Source organism: Microcaecilia unicolor, chromosome 5 (genome assembly GCF_901765095.1).
Source record: "Microcaecilia unicolor chromosome 5, aMicUni1.1, whole genome shotgun sequence".
NCBI classification, from domain to species: domain Eukaryota; kingdom Metazoa; phylum Chordata; class Amphibia; order Gymnophiona; family Siphonopidae; genus Microcaecilia; species Microcaecilia unicolor.
In genome coordinates this window covers 93,509,960-93,522,415 of record NC_044035.1, presented here as the reverse complement: position 1 = coordinate 93,522,415, position 12,456 = coordinate 93,509,960, and the positions used below count along the sequence as shown (strand labels likewise).

The following is a 12,456-nucleotide window of genomic DNA, read 5'->3' as shown; positions in this document are numbered from 1 at the left end:
TAGAAATAAAACATGGAAAAGAAAATAAGATGATACCTTTTTTATTGGACATAACTTAATACATTTCTTGATTAGCTTTCGAAGGTTGCCCTTCTTCGTCAGATCGGAAATAAGCAAATGTTGGTAGATGGCAGTATATATAAGTGAAACATCAAAGCATTTCAGTGATAGTCTAACAGAATGGGGGTGGATAGATGAGAGACAGGGAGATATACATGGAGACAGGAGGGTGACAAAGCAGTCCAATTCTATGGTTTATAATGGGCTAGAAAACCCAGATCTTTGTTAAGTCCTGTCTGATGGGTGTCAAAATATTTAATCATTCTTCAAAGGTCTTACGTTCCTGTATTGTTTTAAAGTTCATTCTTACTATGAAATCACTGGTACAGTGTTCTGGTTTTGTAAAGTGCTGCCCCACAGGTGTGACATCTTTATTGGTACTAGCATTTTTCATATGGTGTCTATGTAAATTAAATCTCTTCTTTAGCATCTGACTTGTTTCTCCAATGTAGCAGCCTTTGTTGCATTTTTCATATGGTGTCTATGTAAATTAAATCTCTTCTTTAGCATCTGACTTGTTTCTCCAATGTAGCAGCCTTTGTTGCATTTTTTACACTGAATGACATATATACTACATTGGAAGATGAGCACGTGAATGGGAAGGAGGTTAAATTTTGAAAATCAACTAAATTATTAAGAGGGAGACATTCTGTTTTATCCCAATTCACTTTGTAGCCTGATACGTGAGAAAGTTTAATATATGAGGAATTGAATTGAAGATGATATAGAGCAGTAAATCATCTGCATATAGAGATAATTTAACTTCAAAGTTATTAGTTTTGCAACCTTCGATTAGTGAATTTTGTCTAAGGGCTATGGCTAATGGTTCTACCCCTAAATTAAATAAAAGGAGGAACAGGGGACATCGCTGTTTTGTACCCCTGGATACGGGGAAGACAGGTGAGAGCATATCATTGACAAAGATTCTGGCTTGGGGTTCAAGAACAGGATTTTGTTAATACTTTATTATTTTTAGTGATAATACAAAGAATACATCTTTGAAAAGATACACCAGATATTAGAGACATATTCAATAAGAATTATACTAGATAAGGAAAATTCTTACCAATCTGGTTACAACAGTCCACTAATAAAATGGATTCAAGATATGATACACCAAAGGAAGTTGGTACTATTAAAATTAAGATTTTAAGAAAACAAGCAGTGGTGCTCCTTAATTTACAGAACCAAAAATGGACTTAACCTTGGTCTCTCCTCATATCAAGGAATGACTATAATTGTTAAGGTTCAAATAATATAAATTTTTTATGCTTGAGTGGAGGAGTGGCCTAATGGTTAGGGTGGTGGACTTTGGTCCTGGGGAACTGAGGAACTGAGTTCAATTCCCACTTCAGGCACATCCTTGTGACTCTGGGCAAGTCACTTAACCCTCCATTGCCCCATGTAAGCCGCATTGAGCCTGCCATGAGTGGGAAAGTGCGGGGTACAAATGTAACAAAAATAAAAAAAAAATACATTCACAGGGAAATCTTAATTGGAAAACTACCCCAGCTTTCAATGATTCCTGCTTCATATCCAGGAATTTTTTCCGCCTTTGTTGAGTCCAACGAGCAATATCTGGGAACACAGAGACCTTGCTTCCTTTAAACTCAGGATGTATTTTTTTATGTTTAAACTGTTTTATTAACAATTCTCACAATACAAAGTAATGTAGAATATGCATATAACATTGTTTGAAATACAAAACAGCATTTTTACAACATATTCAACTTCGCCAAACACTTTTCATCCCCATTTTTTCCCCCTTCCCCCTCCCCTCTTGACAATTCCTTGGCCCATGCTAACAATAGGTTTTGAGTGACTCTTGCTCCTAATATCATACTCTTGAATACTTCATTAGGTAAAATAGTGCTTATCACAAAATATCAGTAACTAAACATCAAAGCTCTAGATCACTGCCAAGCTTAGCCATTTACGTCTCACTCAACCCCTCCAACCCCCCACCCAATACCTCCCCCCCTTGCAAGCAGAATTCCACTTTAGATTAAATTAACTACTCCAGGCTATCCGTACTCTCTATTATTCTACTATTTATCAGGCATTAACAAGCAGACTACGTCCCCTTGGACTAAGCATTTGCAGGTATGGTTCCCAAATCTGCAGAAATCGCACTCTACGTTTAGGCGATCGTTTGAATCCCTAGCCTCCCAAGAGGCCAGGAGATGCACCTGATTGCGCCAATGCCAGTAAGCTGGCCCTTCCGATGAGACCCAGTATTGCATAATGCATTTTCGCGCTACCAAGCTCAGCTTTCTGCATAGCATTATAGCGGGGGCTCCCAATGGGGCAAACGCTCTTGGTTGATCCAACAGAAACTGCCGCTCCGTTCCTTGAACTCTGTTCCCCAATCGAATCAAAAACCCTCTTACCCTCTGCCAAAACATGCGCACCTTGGGGCATTGCCACAATGCATGATATAACGAGCTGGGACCCCCTCCGCATTTAGAGCATCCCGAGTTGTCCGGCCCCAACATATGAGCCAGTTGTGTTCTAGACATATACCCCCGTAAGACCACTCTATAACCACACTCCCTCAGCCTCTCATCTGTTACCAACGCCCGTATGCCCTTCAAGGTAGCTGACACATCCCATGTTGCCAGGGAGATCCCCATATCTTGTTCCCATTTTCGCTTAAGATCAACGTATTGCCTCTGAGGCCTACGCCTAGCCAGTGCCCCATACAGTGCTGATACAGACTGTTTCTCTATCTGCAACTCCTCAATGAAAACCCTTAGCAGCTCTCCCATCCGCCCTCTCAGGGATATTTGGCTCAAGGACTTCACATAGTGTCGGACCTGTGCATAGGCAAATCTATTACCCCAAGCTGATCCCACTTTATCTTGAAGAGCGTCAAATGTTATCATTTCCCCATTGTCCAACAATAGGTGTTCCAATCTTGTGATGCCCAGCCCTTGCCACCTGCCAAATGTCGGGTTATCTATCCCTGCCTCAAAAACAGGATTGCCTACGATTGGGATTTGATCTGTAACGTGTGGTTGGCCCCCCATTTGCCGCATCCACCACTGCCACGCCTCCCGAAGGGGTTGTAGTATGATACTTTTTTTAAGTTTAGAGGGGAGCTGACTTCGAGGTAAGTGGAGCAATGCTAATATATCATAGGGAGCAAAAAAAGCTTCCTCCAAGCCCATAGGTGTATAATACTGCGTGGCATTCACCACATCTACTAAGTGGCGCAGCAAACACGCCTGATTATATAGGAACACATCCGGGATACCCATTCCCCCCTGTCTCCAGCTCCCTATTAACTGATTTTGGCTAACTTTAGGCTTTTTGCCTGCCCAACAAAATCTACTGAAAAGGCGCATCATCCGCTTCAAATCAACTCGCAATAGACGTATGGGTAAAGTTTGAAGAACGTACAACCAGCGCGGAAACAACACCATTTGTACTACATGTATCCGTCCCATTAATGACAGTGGCAGACTCATCCAAGAGTCCAATTTAGTTTTTGTATATTCCAGTAAGATTTTAACATTCAACTGATATAAATCTAATGTATTCATTGTGAGTCGGATTCCTAAGTATTTAAAGGACTCTCTGGCCCATCTCAACGGAAATTCGGGAGCCCAGTCCCTCTGGTTCACCTCTGGCGAAGCCAGCGCTTCTGACTTGTCTAGATTAATACGGAAACCTGAGTAGTCGCCATATTCACGGAAGGTTTCCAATAACGTATCTAAGGATTCCCTTGGGTTTGTGAGATGTACCAAAATGTCATCCGCAAATGCTGCAATCTTAAACATGTGTGTCCCTAAGCCAACTCCCCGGATCAAAGGGTTTGCCATGATGTCTCTAATAAGGGGATCTAAAACCAAAACAAAGAGAAGAGGGGACAATGGGCACCCCTGCCTCGTGCCCCTCCTAATACAGAAACTTTCCGATTCTATCCCGTTTACTCTCAGAGTGGCACATGGGTTGGCATATAAAGCATGTATTGCCTCAACAAATCTCCCTGAAAATCCATATTGTTCCAACGTGTCAAAAAGAAACTTCCAATGAACCTTATCAAAGGCCTTTTCCGCATCAAAGCTGATCAGCAATGATGCTACCTTCGCCTGCGAGCTGTGTTCTAGTGATGTCAATATTGCTCTCAAGTTCTTACTCACAGCTCTACCTCCCACAAATCCTACTTGACTTTCATGAATCAACCTTGGGAGCAGCCTCGCCAATCTATTAGCCAAGATTTTTGCCAATAACTTGGTATCATAATTTAACAGGGAGATAGGCCGGTACGATGTCGGCTCTAGAGGGTCCCTCCCCGGTTTCAACAAAACTATTATTTGAGCCCTATTCAAGTCTGGGGGTAACCTTTGTCTCTCTATCACTTGGTTCAAAAATCTAGTAATTGCAGGTATAACCCCTCCTTCCATTAATTTATAGAATTCTCCCCTTAACCCATCTGGTCCCGGGGCTTTTAGTCGTGGGCTGTGAGCAATAACCAAACTGACTTCATCTTCAGTAATTAATTGATTGAGACTATCCAGCTCTTGTATTGTAAGCTTTGGTAGAGCCAGATTTCTAAATACATCTGGTTTAGCAGACCGTCTTCCTCTGGGGAAGCGTACAGCTCTTGATAAAAGGCCCGAAAAGTTTCACATATTGCTTTGTCTGATGTGTGGAGCCCTCCCCCCCTTTGTCTCAGTGCCAAAATATTCTTTGTCCCTCCCCGAGGGCTAATTATTTTTGACATCAACTTGCCTGTTTTATTACCATGTTTATAGAGCATATATCTATAGTATAACTGTGACTTGTGTGCCCTTTCTTGCAAAAGTACATTTAGGGCGGTCTGAAGTTCCAGCACTTGTTGTTTATCACCTATCGCGTGTGTCTCCCCATATCTCTTCCGTGCCTTACAAAGTTGGGTACTCAAACGCAAGATGTTTCTATCTCGTGTCTTCCTCACAAAGTGTGCATGACTTATCACTTCGCCTCTAAGAACCCGCCTTAGCCGCTTCCCAAAACAAAACTGGGTCTTCTATGTGTTCTTGATTATGAGTACTATATTCCGCCCAGCAAGCTTGTAACCTGCCTTTAAGCATTGGATCTGAACTGAACTCCAGGGGAAATTGCCATTTGTATTCCTGTGGAGTTGTACCGCTTGGTATCCATTCTATCTTAACCCAGGCGTGGTCCGACACCATGTACGGTCCTATCTCCGCTGTTGTCACTTCCCCAAACATCTGACGTGATGTCAGAATATAGTCAATTCTCGACTGAGTGGAGTGGGCCCGCGACAAGTGTGTATAGTCTTTCTCACCTGGGTGCAGCACCCGCCACACATCAACCAGGCCCAACATCTGGCTCAACTGTAAGAGGCCTCTATTATTATAACATGAAGAGGCCGTCTCCGGGGCTGATCTGTCCAGAGAGGGGTCCCAAGTTGCATTTAAATCACCCCCCAGCACTATAGCTGCGTGCGGTTGCCTAAGCAAAAAGTTTATCAGAGTTTGATAAAACTTCCGATCATATCTATTTGGAGCATAAACATTACAGATAAGCAGTTTCTGTCTCCCAACTACCACTTCCAATATAACATAGCGGCCTTCAGTATCAATCAGAAGTGGATTAATTACAGAGGCTATGCCTTTTCTAATTAGTATCGCTACTCCTCCCTTTTTACCTTGTGCATTTGCTGCTATACAATCCCCGACCCACCAGGTGCTGAGCTTGGCATGTTCAATCTGGTTCAGATGCGTCTCCTGCAAGAGTGCTATGTCCGCCCTTTGCCTATTTAATTGCTGTAAAATCTTAGAACGTTTGATTGGCGAATTAACTCCGCCTACATTCCACGTTAGTATTCTTACTATTCTTGGATTTGAAAGTGTGTGCCTTTCTCCATAAATGTCCACTGTTGTACTCGAGGGGGACATCCCAGCCTCTGCCCCCCCCCCACTTGCACCTCCACTGTGTCAACTTCATTGTTATGTTCTACATCCTTACTAGTTAAGACTTGTGCCCTGCTTGCATCCCTCTTCCCTCCCCCCCCCCAAACCCTATATCCCTTATTCTCAGGTCCACCAATTAGGACCTTAACTTCCTTACGTCTCTCCCTCCCCCCTCCGCATTATACATTGTTACAATAAACATAAAACATAACTTTCTTGTCAAGCTGAGCAGACACTTACAGGGTCTCCCCCCTCTTACCAGGGGTTCAAATCGGTTCACCCACAGGCCATGTCTGCCATATAGTGTCTTAATTAACAGCAAAAAAAAAAACAAAAAAAAAAAAAAATCAACATTCAAGTCTAACTCACAAACCATAGGACCTTAACTTTCCAACTGCAGCCTTCTTGCCAAGCTTTCTGCTACTATAAGTGGTCCATCTTTGTTCTTGGCTGGGAGATTACTGTAGTGTCATATCTTGACCAATCAGGTCTCCGCTGACCTCTCTGTATGACATTACTCAGTGTTCTCAGAGTGTTCTCTTTCTATGCTGTTCAACTTGCATCTGAAGATAATGTTCCCAGCTGTTGTAGAAATTCTTTAGCCGCCCCTGCCGTCTCATATGTCTTAGTAATACCATTATGCGTGACCCGCAATTTGGCAGGGTATTGTAGTGCAAATCTTATTTTCTTTTGGAATAGCGTTGAGCAAACCTCCGAAAACTGTCTCCTCCGTGTTGCTACCCCTGCTGAATAATCTTGGAAACATCTTACTGGGATTCCTTCATACTCCAATGCTTTCCCAGCTCTCAGCAACTTCATCACTTCTTGTTTTTGCGCATAGTTCAAAAATTTTAGAATTACCACTCTTGGCTTATTGGTGCCAGTCATTTTCATCCCGATGCGGTGAGCCCGTTCTATTTGTATCGGCCCCGAGGCTTCTGGGTATTGTAGTTCACTGGCAAACCAGCGTGCCAAAAAAACCTCCAAGCCCCGTTCGGGTAACGTTTCTGGCAGGCCCACCACTCGGATATTATTTCTCCTGGACCTGTTTTCTAAGTCCTCAATCTTTTCCTCCATCGCCTGCAGCTTTTTTTGAGTTATTTCTTGTATTGTCTCCACCTCCGTTACTCTATCCTCAATTTCACTCACACGTGTTTGAAAGCCTGCACAATCCCGAGAAAGATCTGTGAGCTGTTCTTTTACCTTTTCCAGGTTAGTATTTATGGGGGAAAGCCGGCGATCCAACATAGCTTCTAACACTGAGGACATTTCTGAGGTTATTTCGGCGATCCAAGCCGATGACACTGTTGGGCCCGGCGGACTTGCGGGCGGCGCCATCTTGTCTTCTGCTCCTCTACCACGGAGCTTATCTTTATGTACATTTTTCGCTGCCATTACGCCGCCAATTAAGTTAAAATGTACGTTGCCGGCCTCTCTGCCGTTTCAGGCTGTGGCGAATTTCGTTTTTAGATCGCGGTTTGTGAGCTGATCATGCGGAGGGGGGATTGAAGCCGGAGAGATCTTTTCCTTCAACCCCTCACGGTCATGACGTCACCGGAAGTCAGGATGTATTTTTTAAAAATAAAGTCTCAATAAAGATTCTTTATCTTGCAGGAAAACAAAAGATACAATTAAGGTCGCTCTAGTCTCTGTATTATCCACAGACTGTTCAAGAAAATCTGTCAAGTCCAGTGTTTCAGGTGGAATATCCTGTTTAGCAATATCCTGTGGTGGGGGAGGTTTCATTTCCAAGTAATAAATCTTTTGAAGAGGAGGGAGTGTTTGGTCTGTGTATTTATATATTTCTTTAAGGAATTTAGCAAACGTATCCTTCGGAGCAACAAATTGAGATTTTGGAAAGTTTAACAGTCGTAAATTCAAGTTTCTTGACGAATTTTCCATATTCTCTATTTTTCTATATATAGATATACGGTCTCCTGCAATATGTGCTTGTTGTTGAGATATTTTTTCCCATTTGTGTTTCTAAAGTTGTTTGCTTAGTCATTACTCTCTCCATTTGTCCTTTAAGAGAATTTATCTGAGAAGAGTTATTCAAGGATAATGTTATAAATGAGGTACAGACCTTGTGAAGAGATTCCAAATCCGTCCAGATTGATTCCAGCAGAACTTCTTGGGGCTTAACTAGAGGTTGTATCGCCAATGCGCAAGCAGAAATTTCTTCTGGTGTAGTTGTTACTGGCAATACTTCTATAGTCTCCCCAGTTGGAATTTCTGGCGTTCGCTGTGCTCCCTGAGCCAGCCCCAAGTTCTCTTCAGGCATCGCTATCGCTTCCGGGAAGTGCCACTCCTTCGAACCCACGCTAGTACCAGGGTTCAGTACAGCTCTTCCAGATGCGTGCGGAGGCGTCGGGGTCACAGGTCCAAGCGGACTAGCGACAACTCGCTCTCCTGAGCGGGGCTCTTCCCTGCCCTGCTAACGGAAGCGTCTAGGAGTCGATACCAAAAATGTAGTCAGGGACTGCTGCCCAGGTAAGGTAGGAGTCTGCTTCGGGAGGGGTGGTCCCCTTGGCTTTCCTTTTCGGCATAGTTTGCAAGAAAACACATCATAAGAAAAACATTTTCTGGGAGCGTCCTTGCTACACGTCCTGCTTGGTCGCCATCTTGAAATCCAAGTACAGGATTTTAATCATATTAATAAAAGGAGTATGAAAACCAAACCAGGATAAAACCTTAAGTAAGACTATTCTACTCGATCAAATGCCTTCTCTGCATCCAGGGATAGTGCGACCAAGGGCTGTGAATAATTAGGCGCAAAGGGCCTCCAGTTTAGACAATTAAAAAAAACCGAGGAGTACTTATAGCGCTATCCAGCGCCTTTCCTTGGGACGTACATAAAGCAATAAAAGACACAGCGGGTAGATATGTGTTGTTCATAGTCTCCCTATATAATAAGTATTACACTATGGTGTGTGTATATGCACCCATTGAGGGTCAGAGACTGTTCCTGGGAGCATTGGAAAAGGTCATACAAGAAAATGCAAAGGGTGAACTCTTAGTTGGGAGAGACCTAAACCTTACGATAGATTCCTGAATAGATAATTCAGGGGGAAGGGTGGGATATGCTAAGACAGATAGATCAGCTCTTAAGGGTTGGATGGCAAGATGGGGCCTAGTAGACCTGTGGAGAGAGATGCATGGGATAGAAAGAGACTACACATACTTCTCTCCGAAATATAGTACCTATTCGAAAATTGATTACTGGCTGGGTGATGGAGTGATACGAAGCAGAACGAGAGAGGTGAAGATTGAGCCATGTACTTGGTCTGATCATTCCCTGGTGGTTTTGTTGTTGAGAGTGGGAAGTGGGACTAAGGGACAGAGACGTTGGTGTTTAAATGAAGCAATTCTGCTAGACCCACAGAATGTAATGGAAATTGAAAAACATATAGCGGAATATATCCAGTTCAATGATACAGAGGAGGTGCAGCCGGCTAGTCTTTGGGAGGGGCTAAAAGCGGTCATTAGAGGACAACTTATTGCAATGCAGGCCCACCTTAAGAAGAAGAAGACAGGAAGGGAAAATACTCTTAGAAATGCGGTGGCAGAGACCATAAAATAGACCCGACAGATAGTAAAAAGACAGAAGAGTTACATCTGCTTAAGTTACAACTTAACGAGTTACAATTGGCGGATATTGCGGTGCAGTTACAACAAGTGCAACAGGAACATTTTGAATTCGGGAATAGAGATAGTAGGTTACTGGCCTGCAAACTCAAAAAACAGGTTCAACTTTATCTCTAGCATAAATAAGAATTCAGGTGCCCCAGTAACACAAACAGAGGAAATATCGGAAGTGTTTTGGGAATTTTATAATCAACTGTATCAGCCTGAGCAGGCCACATCCCTGAGAGAGATGGAGCAGTACTTGTAGGGAATAGGCCTTACTAGATTGTCGAGGGTGGAACAGGGGAGCCTGTCGGTGGCCATGACCCTGGAGGATGTAGAAGAGGCAATAGCAGATCTTCCTAACAACAAATCCCCTGGGCCATATGGATTCCCCGCCAGATTTTATAAACTATTTGCCAAATGGTTAGCCCCCATACTGCTTAAGGTGATTACCTCCTTTGATGGTGCACAGGAATTGCCGTACTCTTGGAGGATGGCAGAGGTGGTCATACTTTTGAAACCAGGTAAGGACCACTACAATGTGGCTCCTACCGGCCGATATCGCTGCTAAACACAGATTATAAAATCTTTATCAAAATACTGGCATGCCGACTACAGGGGGTAATGCCACGGTTAGTACATGAAGACCAGGCTGGCTTTATTGCAGGTCGTCAAACATACGATAATATTAGGACTCTGCTGCACATTATCCAGCATGCAAGGGATGAGCTAACACCAATAGTATTATTTTCGGTGGATGCCGAAAAAGCATTCGACCGGGTAAGCTGGGAATTTTTATTTGCAGTATTAAAACAGATAGGCATGGAGGGATGGTTTTTGTCGTGGCTTCAATTGTTATATAATAAACCGATGGCGGTGCTGAAGATAAATGGGATGCACACTAAAACGCTAGAGCTTCATAGGGGTACAAGGCAGAGTTGTGCAGTCTCCCCACTGTTATTTGCGTTATCGATTTAACCCTTAGCTAAGCTGATTAGGGAGCATGGGGACATACGGGGGGGTGATCAGAGGCAAACATGAACATAAGATAATGCTTTTTGCTGATGACATATTGCTGACCCTAGCCTACCCAAAGCGGTCAGTGAAAGAGGCGCTGGACGTGATATCTCACTATGGACGCATGTGGGGCTTTAAAATCAATGTAAATAAATCAGAGATACTTAACCTTACAGCATCGCCATCGGAGGTGAGGGTGATAAAGGAGGCATATTCATTTGTATGGGCAACTAAATCCATTTGCTATTTAGGGATACAGATTACATCGGAGATAGGAAACCTGTATCAGGCCAACTACTACTACTACTACTACTATTTAACATTCAGAGAGCAACTACCCTAAAAAGATAAGAGCTTTTTGGGAACTTGACAGATGGGAGGGTCTTACTATATCGTGGCTGGGGAGAATTCATGCCATAATGATATTGCCTAAAATACTATATCTGTTCCTGGCCCTACCGATTCCAATACCGCGTACCTTTTTTCAACAACTAAATAGAAAAATATTTGCATATATCTGGAGGAAGAGACCACCTAGGCTATATAGAACGATGATGTTCCAGGCTCCTGCTGAGGGAGGGATGGGGGTTCCTAACTGCTATCTATATTACGAGGCAGCCCGGTTAAGGGTATTAACTGAATGGAACCCCAGGGCTACCAAGAAGTGGCTACACTGGGAGAGAGCATGGATGGGCACCCGCTTCATGGGAGACATACTATGGAGGCAAGGGAGTGAAATTTTGGCTGTGGCTAGGAGGGTCCCGGTGGGGATTAGCCACTTGCTGTGCACTTGGCTTCAGATACGAAAAAGAGTTTTCCTGGAGAGAGTCTATTTCCAGCAAATGGCCATCTGTGGAGCACCGGGATTCCCACTGGGAGAGTCAAAGAAAGTGTATCAAAGATGGGCCTACAGAGGGTTATACATGTTGGGACAGATCTGGAGTAATGGGAAAGTAAAAGATTTTGAGGAGCTACAAGAGGAATATGACCTGGAGGAAAGGGACTTGGTATATTATCAGTGTCTGAGGAACTGGAATTGGCGGAAACGGTTCTGGAGAGGGCAATAAAGAAGGGGAGGGGGCAGGGGTAGTGTGACGCGGCTATATAGAACATTACTACAGCTCTCAACTCCCCAAGACTACCAGAAGATGGGAGGGGGCGCTTCAGCAAACATACACCACGGAGGGCTGGACAATGGGCTACAGGTACTTGCTGAAACCGTCAATCACTCAGCCAGTAATTGAAAATGGATACAAAATACTATACTGGTGGTATTATACACCAGTTAGGTTACAAAAGATGTACACAATGGTGTCAGCTGACTGTTGGAGAGAATGTGGGGCTCGGGGAACATTTATGCACATATGGTGGGAATGTCCTAAGGCACAGACATATTGGACACAGGTCCTGACGATGGTTAATAAGGTAGCAAAGGTGGAATACCCCTGTCGGGCAGAATACTGTTTGCTGCATTTCTGACCAGCGAAAAGTCAGGGTCACTGTCACAGATAGGTCATTCAGATTTTTGCAGCAGCCAAGATGGCATTAGCAAGGGCATGGAAACAATTAGATGCTCCACAGATGCAGACTGTAGTTTGCAAACTAGACTACCTATACCAGATGTCGAAGCTGACGGTCATGCGAAAAGGTCGTCTTCAAATGTTTCAGAAAATATGAACAACCATATGAACACCTGAGAGACAGTTTAATACCAGCACCATAAAGCTGGAGGGAGGGGCGAAGGGGTGGGAGAAGGTTTCAACATGTATGTTTAGGCAAGGTTGATAAGAAGAAAATGATTGAAGGCTGTTATTGTGTTGATATGCAG

General features: G+C 43.6%; 1 protein-coding gene across 1 annotated transcript in view; it reads left to right on the top strand.

Moving 5' to 3' along the window:
- DNTTIP2 (deoxynucleotidyltransferase terminal interacting protein 2) overlaps positions 1–12,456 on the top strand; it is a 50,945-nt gene that overhangs the window by 3,033 nt on the left and 35,456 nt on the right.